Raw genomic sequence first — 10619 nt, 5'->3', positions numbered from 1 at the left:
GAAGCTTCGTGGAATTATAAGATGCTGGGCGTTGATTTCGTCCAATTCCAAGAATATTTCCTTACTAGGATTTCTGAAACCAAAAACAACAGAAAACAGGAACTGGCACTTCGGCATCTCGTCAATAGGTTAGTTCCGAAAAACGCATAAAATCATCATAAAGTGTGAACAAAACATGTAGGTATTGTCATAAAACAAGCATGGAACATAAGAAATTATCGATACGTTGGAGACGTATCAGCATCCCCAAGCTTAGTTCCTACTCGTCCTCGAGTAGGTAAACGATAACAAAGATAATTTCTGAAGTGACATGCTACTTACAGGACCTCGATCATACTATTGTAACGCATATGAGATGAATGCAGCGATTCAAAGCAATGGTAAAGACAATGATTAAACAACTGAATCATATAGCAAAGACTTTAGTACTTTCAAGACAAGCATCAATAAGTCTTGCATAAGAGTTAACTCATAAAGCAATAAATTCAAAGTAAAGGCATTGAAGCAACACAAAGAAAGATTAAGTTTCAGCGGTTGCTTTCAACTTGTAACATGCATATCTCATGGATATTGTCAACATAAAGTAATATAATAAGTGCAATAAGCAAGTATGTAGGAATCAATGCACAGTTAACACAAGTGTTTGCTTCTAGGATGGAGAGAAGTAGGTAAACTGACTCAATATAAAAGTAGAAGAAAGGCCCTTCGCAGAGGGAAGCATTGATTGCTATATTTGTGCTAGAGCTTTTATTTTGAAAACAATAAACAATTTTGTCAACGGTAGTAATAAAGCATATGCATTATGTAAATTATATCCTACAAGTTGCAAGCCTCATGCATAGATTACCAATAGTGCCCGCACCTTGTCCTAATTAGCCCGGATTTACATGGATTATCATCGCAATACATATGTTTTAACCAAGTATCACAAAGGGGTACCTCTATGCCGCCTGTACAAAGGTCTAAGGAGAAAGCTCGCATTGGATTTCTCGCTTTTGATTATTCTCGACTTAGACATCCATACTGGGACAACATAGACAACAGATAATGGACTCCTCTTTAATGCATAAGCATTCAACAACAAATAATATTCTCATAAGAGATTGAGGATTGTTGTCCAAAACTGAAACTTCCACCATGGATCATGGCTTTAGTTAGCGGCCCAATTCTCTTCTCTAACAATATGCATACTCAAACCATTCAACTCATGATAAATCACCCTTACTTCAGACAAGACGAACATGCATAGCAACTCACATGATATTCAACAAAGGGTAGTTGATGGCGTCCCCAGGAACATGGTTATCGCTGAACAAGCAACTTAATAAAAAATAAGATACATAAGTACATATTCAATACCACAATAGTTTTTAGGCTATTTTTCCCATGAGCTATATATTGCAAAGACAAAGAATGGAAATTTAAAGGTAGCACTCAAGCAATTTACTTTGGAATGGCAGAGAAATACCATGTAGTAGGTAGGTATGGTGGACACAAGTGGCATAGTTTTTGGCTCAAGGATTTTGGATGCATGAGAAGTAATCCCTCTCAATACAAGGCTTAGGCTAGTAAGGTTGTTTGAAGCAAACACAAGTATGAACTAGTACAGCAAAACTTACATAAGAACATATTGCAAGCATTATAAGACTCTACATTGTCTTCCTTGTTGTTCAAACACCTTACCAGAAAATATCCAGACTCTAGAGAGACCAATCATGCAAACCAAATTTTAGCAAGCTCTATGTATTTCTTCACTAATAGGTGCAAAGTATTGATGCAAGAGCTTAAACATGATCTATTTGAGCACAACAATTGCCAAGTATCAAGTTATTCAAGACATCATACCAATTACCACATGTAGCATTTTCTGTTTCCAACCATATAACAATTAACGAAGCAGTTTCAACCTTTGTCATGAACACTAAAAGTAAAGCTAAGAACACATGTGTTCATATGAACCAGCGGAGCGTGTCTCTCTCCCACACAAGCATTTATTCAGAGAATGCAAATAACAAAAACGAAAATAAAAGCACACAGACGCTCCAAGTAAAGCACATAAGATGTGATGGAATAAAAATATAGTTTCACTAGAGGAACCTGATAATTTTGTCGATGAAGAAGGGGATGCCTTGGGCATTCCAAAGCTTAGATGCTTGAGTCTTCTTGAAATATGCAGGGATGAACCAAGGGGACATCCCCAAGCTTAGACTTTTCACTCTTCTTGATCATATATCATCCTCCTCTCTTGACCCTTGAAAACTTCCTCCACACCAAACTCAAAACAAACTCATTAGAAGGTTAGTGCATAATCAAAAATTCACATGTTCAGAGGTGACACAATCATTCTTAACACTTCTGGACATTGCACAAAGCTACTGGAAGTTAATGGAACAAAGAAATCCATTCAACACAGCAAAAGAGGCAATGCGAAATAAAAGGCAGAATCTGTCAAAACAGAACAGTCCGTAAAGATTTTAGAGGCACTGGACTTGCTCAGATGAAAATTCTCAAATTGAATGAAAGTTGCGTACATATCTGAGGATCACACACAAAAATTGGCAGATTTTTCTGAGTTACCTACAGAGAACCCTGCCCAAATTCGTGACAGACAGAAATCTGTTTCTGCGCAATAATCCAAATCTAGTATCAACCTTGCTATCAAAGACTTTACTTGGCACAACAATGCAATAAAATAAAGGTAAGGAGAGGTTGCTACAGTAGTAACGACTTCCAAGACACAAATATAAAACAAAATTGCTGTAGTAAAATAAAAACATGGGTTATCTCCCAAGAAGTGCTTTCTTTATAGCCATTAAGATGGGCTCAATGATTTCAATGATGCACTCCCAAGAAATAAGAGTTGAAGCAAAAGAGAGCATCAAAAAGCAAATTCAAAACACATTTAAGCCTAACCCACTTCCTATGAAAAGGAATCTTGTAAATAAACAAATTCATGAAGCATAATGCAACAAGCATAGAAAGACTAGACAAGCGCAACTTCAAGATTTTCAGCAAAAAGAGAGGTGTTTTAGTAACATGAAAATTTCTACAACCATATTTTCCTCTCTCATAATAATGTCCAGTAGCATCATGAGCAAACTCAACAATACAACTATCAAATGAAACATTCTTATCATGAGTCTCATGCATAAAATTATCATTACTCCTAACATAAGCATAGTCATTACTATTAATTGTAGTGGGAGCAAATTAAACAAAGTAGCTATCATCAAATATAGGAGGCATATTGTAATCATAATCAAATTTATCCTCCATAACAGGCGGCACCAAAAGACTACTATCATTATAATCATCATAAATAGGAGGCAAAGTATCATCAAAGAAAATTTTCTCCTCAATGCTCGGGGGACTAAAAATATCATGCTCATCAAAACCAGCTTCCCCAAGCTTAGAATTTTCCATATCATTAGCAACAATGGTATTCAAAGTGTTCATACTAATATGTTCCATGGGTTTTTTAATTTTCGCATCAAACCATCCATGTCTTAACTCAGGAAAAAGATTAAAAAGCTCCATGTTGCTTTCCATTATGCCAAACTAGTGATAAACAAGAAACAAAAAGATGCAATTGCAGGATCTAAAGGAAATAGCTTCGAGCACTTACAACGGCGACAGAAAATAACTTAGTTACCTGGGACCGGAGTGTGAGTGCCTTTTACCTTTCCTCCCCGGCAACAGCGCCAGAAAATAGCTTGACTGTCTACAACTGGCGCGTGGTTGACGAGGGAGGAAATCTCTGTGTGGAAGCTTTTCGTTCCCCGGCAACGGCGCCAGAAAATAGCTTGATGTCTACGCACGCTTCTATTCCTGTAGACAGTGTTGGGCCTCCAAGAGCAGAGGTTTGTAGAACAGCAGCAAGTTTTCCCTTAAGTGAATCACCCAAGATTTATCGAACTCAGGGAAGAAGAGGTCAAAGATATCCCTCTCAAGCAACCCTGCGATCACAATGCAAGAAGTCTCTTGTGTCCCCAACACACCTAATACACTTGTCAGATGTATAGGTGCACTAGTTCGGCGAAGAGATAGTGAAATACAAGTGGTATGGATGTATATGAGTGGTAATAGCAATCTGAATAAAATATGGCAGCGAGTAAACATGCAGTGGAACAGTAAATAAACGGTGTCCTCCCCTGCAACGGCACCAGAAAATACTTGCTGGCGTGCAGTTGATGTGGGAGATATGAATCTTTGTGGTGTAGCTTTTCTATTCGGAAACAAGGCCTAGGGATCATACTTTCACTAGTGGACACTCTCAACATTGATCACATAATAAAACCACTCTACACTCTCTTGTTGGATGATGAACACCATTAATTGTGTAGGGCTACAAGAGCACCTCAATGCCGGAGTTAACAAGCTCCACAACATTCGATGTTCATATTTAAGTAACCTTAGAGTGCATGATAGACCAACGCAATTATACCGAGTACTAACATAGCATGCATACTGTCACCATCAGGCTATGAAAGGAGGAATAGATCACATCAATACTATCATAGTAATAGTTAACTTCATAATCTACAAGAGATCACAATCATAAACTACGCCAAGTACTACATGATGCACACACTATCACCATTACATAATGAAGGAGGAATAGAGTACTTTAATAACATCACTAGAGTAGCACATAGATGAATAGTGATACAAAACTCATATGAATCTCAATCATGTAAGGCAGCTCATGAGATCATTGTATTGAAGTACATGGGAGAGAGATTAACCACATAGCTACCGGTATAACCCTTAGCCTCGAGGGAGAACTACTCCCTCCTCATGGGAGACAGCAGCGGTGATGAAGATGGCGGTGGTGTCGATGGAGATGCCTTCCGGGGGCACTTCCCCGTCCCGGCGGCGTGCCGGAACAGAGACTTCTGTCCCCCAGATCTTGGCTTCACGATGGTGGCGGCTCTGGAAGGTTTCTCGTACCGTGGCTTCTTCGTATCGAAGATTTAGGTCAGGGGGCTTCTTATAGGCGAAGAGGCGGAGTCAGAAGGCTGACAGGGGCGCCACACAATAGGGGGGCGCCCCCCCCTTGGGTCGCGCCGGCCACACGTGTGGTGGGCCTGTGGCTCTCCTCTGGTCCCTCTCGGGTGTTCTGGAAGCTTCGTGGAATTATAAGATGCTGGGCGTTGATTTCGTCCAATTCCGAGAATATTTCCTTACTAGGATTTCTGAAACCAAAAACAACAGAAAACAGGAACTGGCACTTCGGCATCTCGTCAATAGGTTAGTTCCGAAAAACGCATAAAATCATCATAAAGTGTGAACAAAACATGTAGGTATTGTCATAAAACAAGCATGGAACATAAGAAATTATCGATACGTTGGAGACGTATCAAGGGGCCGCCCCTCTAGGGTTTAGACGGGGCACATCTTGGGCCGCCGGTCCCCTCTCTCCTTTGGGGTTTCTGGCGCCCCCTTAATGGGCCGCCACATGGTATCCCATTAGGGGCTAGCCATATTTAATTCAGAATGAAATACTAACACATGCTATTTAAGTCTTCGAACAATTCATCGACTCTGGAACTTCATGTGATACCTCTCCGGAACAATCCCGGAGTTATCTCTTATTACTTCGACAATCCTCAATCAAACCATAAGCATTGTATACACCTAAGCGTGCCACCCCACGGTTCAGGAATGCACAGACACGATCGAGAAATCTCTTCGATCAATGACCAATAACAGGATTTGGAAACCCATGATGGCCACTTTGCTTTCCATGAATTAACCTTGTCATTTGAACCTTAAACGTTGAGTACTATTCCCTTTGTCTCATGATCCTTAGTTTGTCTGAGATCTAATCTTCGATATCTTCATACCTTGTCTGATCTCGTTACCGACAAGCACATTTACTCATTCCTATGATATCACATTCCCGTGACCTAGTCACATGCTTGCAAGCTTCATGGATGTAATATCACCGAGTGGGCCCAGAGTATATATCCAATATGCGAATGGAAAAATCCAATTCTTGAAACATACGCCTCTACCTACCCCTTCAGAATACCTGATAGACACCTTTATGATCACCATGTTACGGTGTGACGGCTGATGAAGTCAAGGCAGCCTCCGGTGATTTCGATTAGATATGATTGCACGATCTAAGGAGTAGGTTACAATATTTTCCAGTTATCGCAATGCTGAACTTTGTGATTAGATCACATTTTAATACTTATGTTGGGTGTGTGTCCATCACATCATTCATCCAATAACATGACTTCATTATCAGTTGACATAAATTTCCATGATCAGAAACCTTGATCATCTATTAATCAATGGACTAATTTCCTAGGGATATTATTTTGTTTACATAACACACATGTACCAATGTTTCCTCTTAATACAATTATAGCATGGCATAAACTTATTATGAACATTGAAGATATGATAATAAAACATCTTTATTATTTGCCTCTAGGACACATATCCAACTGAATTCACGAAAGCCCGAAAGCATGGGTTTCTTCTCTCCAAACACAATGTTGGGTGTTTCTGCTACTACACCAACTCCTCATTTGTTAGATCCTATCATTTTTGCGTGTGACCCGGTGATGCACGAGCCTACCAAGCATATAGGTATTGATGCATCTTGTGCGCATTGCTCTGTAAGATCAGGTTTTTGTTTTTGATTTATACTTCCTCCGTTTGGAAATGTAAGATATTGAAGCAATTTTTTTTTGGTTCACCCACTTTAGTTTATATCTAGTCTAATTTTAGTATGTAGATTCACTCACTTTAGGTTATATCTAGTATACATTACAAGCACCTAAAACATCTTGCATTTTTAAACGAGGGAGTAGTTGGCAAATTTCTTATGAAAGATCCACAAGCATGGATTTATTTTCTTCATATACACAGTGTTGTTGACCACCATGCGTTCCCTCCGTCGTGTACATGCGGGTTTTTGAAGATAAATTATAAAAGGGAATAAAAAATACATTGGGAAGTGCATCTCTTCTTTAAAAAAAAATTCATTTCCAATAAGCTAAGTGCATATAGAAAATAAGAAGAACATGTGCTTAATATTATTGGGTTTAATTTCCGTACGATGAGAGAAAAGCAATTAAATTGCATTACGAAGATATAAGTACACTCTTTATGGACAAAATTTAGAGCTAGATAGAACGGAGGGGGACGCGAGGGGCGGCCGCCCTGGGCCCCCGAGACGAAGGGGGCCCTATCTAGGGATGGCATATGCGGCGTTGGAAGAGAAGAGTGCCATTAGAGACAGTTCTGAAGCTTTTTCTCGCGGCTGTTTCATAGACACGAAGGAGGAACAGCCGAAGCGTACATCTTTTTGGTGGGCTTGTTCTTGGGCTTTTTTCTTTCTTTAGCTAACATATGCCTTTTTCTAATATAATGTTAGAAACGTTAATATAATGTTTATAAATTTTATAATGTTAGAAACATTATATTATTGTCAATTTTTATACAAAACCAATTCCTAATATGGTGTTCACACTAAGGGGCCCGTAATCTAATTTCGCTCCGGGCACCCCAAATCTCAGAACCGGGCCTGGTCGCACAAAGACCAGGGGGCGAAACACGATGACCGGTATGGCGTGAAACCAAGTGCTGGTCTGTTTTCACGTGCCCGTCCGTCGGTGCGATGCGGCCGCGCGGGCACGCACGGTATCGTGGGCGTGCTGAGCGTCCCCCGGGGGATCCGAAATCAGATCCCCCGGATCGCCAGCCGTCTGATCAAGTCAACACGTCACGCGCGTCCGTCCGATGTCCATCATGCACGGGAGGCTTTTCTCCACCACGTGGGTGGTCCCCACCATCCACATGCCCAAATTTGCATCGCATCTGAAAGCCATGGCTTCACCGCCGCCGGGGAGTACGCCGCCGAAGTGGACGCCGTCGGAGTAGACACCACCGGGGAGGACGTCGCCGGAGAGGACGCCGCCGGAGTGGATGCAGCCGAGTAGACGCCGCCGGAAGGACGCCGTCGGAGAAGACCACTTGTAGCAACGCCGACGCCGTTTGTAGCAACGACGACGACCTGGTGTAGCAGCCATGGCGGCCTTCCGTAGCAGAGCCAGCGTACTTTTGTAGCAGTGCCACCGACAGCTTGTAGCAGCGCCGCCGGCCACTCGTAGCAGCCTTGACGGCCGATTGTAGCAGCACCACCGGCAGCTTGTAGCAGCCTTGACGGACGATTGTAGCAGCGCCGCCGGCCACTCGTAGCAGCCTCGACGGCCGACTGTAGCAGCGCCGCCGACAGCTTGTAGCAGGCGATTGTAGCAGCACCGCCGGCCACTCGTAGCATCACCACCTGCAGCTTGTAGCAGCGCCGCCGGCCATTTGTAGCAGGGCACACAAGCAATTGTAGCAAGACAGACAGCGATTGTAGCAGCACCGCCTGGCAGCTTGTAGCAGCGGCGGCGGAGATAGAATTCCTCCGAGGTTGAGAGGGTGGCCGGAGCTAGGCGAGCAGAGATGAGGTTGAGAGGGAGGCGCGCCGGCTTGGAACGCACCGATGGCGGCGGCGCGGAGGCCGGCCATGAGCCCGGTGGCGGCGCGTCGCCCTACCGGCGGCGAGGAAAAGAGCTGGGCCGGCCAGCGGCGCGGGGGACGGCGCAGAGCTCCAGCCCTGCTCGTGCGGGGAAGAAGAGTGCGATGGGGGAGGAGGTGGGGAACGAATGGAGGAAAATACTCCTCAAACGATAAGGTTGGCCTCACCTGGACGCGTGGTGGTCCGTCGAAGCTTGTGGTGGGCCCCAACCACCGTTCGGTATCCCACGTTGCGAGCCAGCTAGGCGGACGATCGAAGCCACGATCCTCCGGGGGAACACGAGCGTTTTCCAAAACAAAACCCGCTTTATGCTGCGGTGCTCGTTCTAGAAGGAAGGCCTCTTCTTTTTGTTTGAGGCAAGAAAACTAGTCGAATGGACTCTGGTTTTCCGTGTTTAGTCTTTTGAGGCAGGGAGGGAGCGGATGCAAAGCAGCTTTGCCATTTGCGTCGCGATGAGTGCGGTCGCCACAATTTGGCATGCCAGTGGCGCACTAGCGGGAGGCAAAGGCCACCACCCAACAAAACCGCACTTTTCCGCTTGGTTGGCGTGGCGAACGCACCAGGTTACTTCGTCCGTCGCTCCCGGAATTCCTTCCACAAACTACCCGTCGCCTCTTCTTTTTTACCATCCCTCCATCATGATTTTAGGGTCTGTTTGGTTTCTAGCCACACTTTGCCAAGCCAAAGTTTGGCAATTTGGTATGTGTTTGGTTCTTGCCACACTTTAGAGCTGCCACATTTCACTAATCATATGACCCACTTGTCATAGAGTGAATTTTTTGCCAACTTTTGCCACACTTTGTGGCTTCCAAAATCCTAGCCACACTTTTGTGGCTGCCACACTTGCCAAAGTTTTTTTTTTTTTTTTTTTTAAGGTAAAAGCAACGTGTTCAGAGATAGCAACGATTACAAAGAACACACACGCCACCAAACTCTAGAAGCAACCAGACACACATCTGTCCTGGAGAAAGAGCAAGAAGGACCCGATCAAAAAAATAAAAAACAAAAAAAACGCCGCAGATCCCCTTACTCAACCACCGCATCGCACGCCAGCTCCCGTCTCCAGCACCGCCAAGACGCCGCCGGAGAAGAAGACGACGAGGCCACCACCTGCTAGAAGCCACAGAAGGCTCGACCGCAGCAAAGCTGCCTAGAAGAACCGCAGTATCCATCCGGCAATCACGCCAGACTTGAAGACGATGAAGGAACATCGGCGGGGGAACTCCCCCGAGCCACCGCAGCCACGCCCACGCCACCTCCAGCCAAAGCCGGAGCAGAATACGCAGACGGCCACCTTCTCCCGCAGATCCACTCCATAACAAAACGGCATCAGATTGCTCCGGCCGAAGCCGATCTCTGTACAAGGACGACAAGGGCCCGGAAAACCAAAGCCCCCATGCCCCTCCTCCACGGGCTTGCCGTCGCCGCCGCAGGAGCCACCAGCGACCGCACGAGGAAGAAGCCGGGAGGACAAAAACTCGCCAGTTGGTGAAGCCCCCCTCGCCAGGACCACACCGGCGAGACCCAAGCTGGAAGCTCGCCGACGACACCCCAAAGAGCGCCGCCGAGGTGGGGATCGAACCCCAGCACCATTATTCCACGGAGACGCCGCAGCCTCCACCTCTCCAGCGCCGCCCAGAGACCTAACCCTACTATCTACACGCCTAAGGCACGGATCCGGGGTCCCCCCACTCTCCCACCACCTCAACGGCGGCCGGAGAGGGAGGGGACCGACGAATCGGCCGTCGGCGGAGCGAGGGATGAAGACGAACTCCCTTTTCGCCTCTCTCAAACAGTGACTTGGAAGGGAGAGGAAAAGGGGCTTGTCTTAACTACTAGGGCGTGTTTCTTGCCAATACACTTGCCAAAGTTAGGCTTGGCAAGAACCAAACAGGCCCTTAGTTGCGCCTCCCACGAATGAGTTACTGGGCTGGCCAAACAGTAACGTGCCACTCCAGACGAGGAAGCCCAACATTTTTTTAAAACAGATCCAAATCACAAGACTACCAAGCTTTCTTTGCTATAGCTAGCCACAACTTCAAAGCTTGGTTTCTCAAAGTATGCTCATGTCCAA

Source organism: Lolium perenne, chromosome 3 (assembly GCF_019359855.2).
Source record: "Lolium perenne isolate Kyuss_39 chromosome 3, Kyuss_2.0, whole genome shotgun sequence".
NCBI lineage: Eukaryota > Viridiplantae > Streptophyta > Magnoliopsida > Poales > Poaceae > Lolium > Lolium perenne.
Note: the sequence above shows the minus strand (reverse complement) of the source record.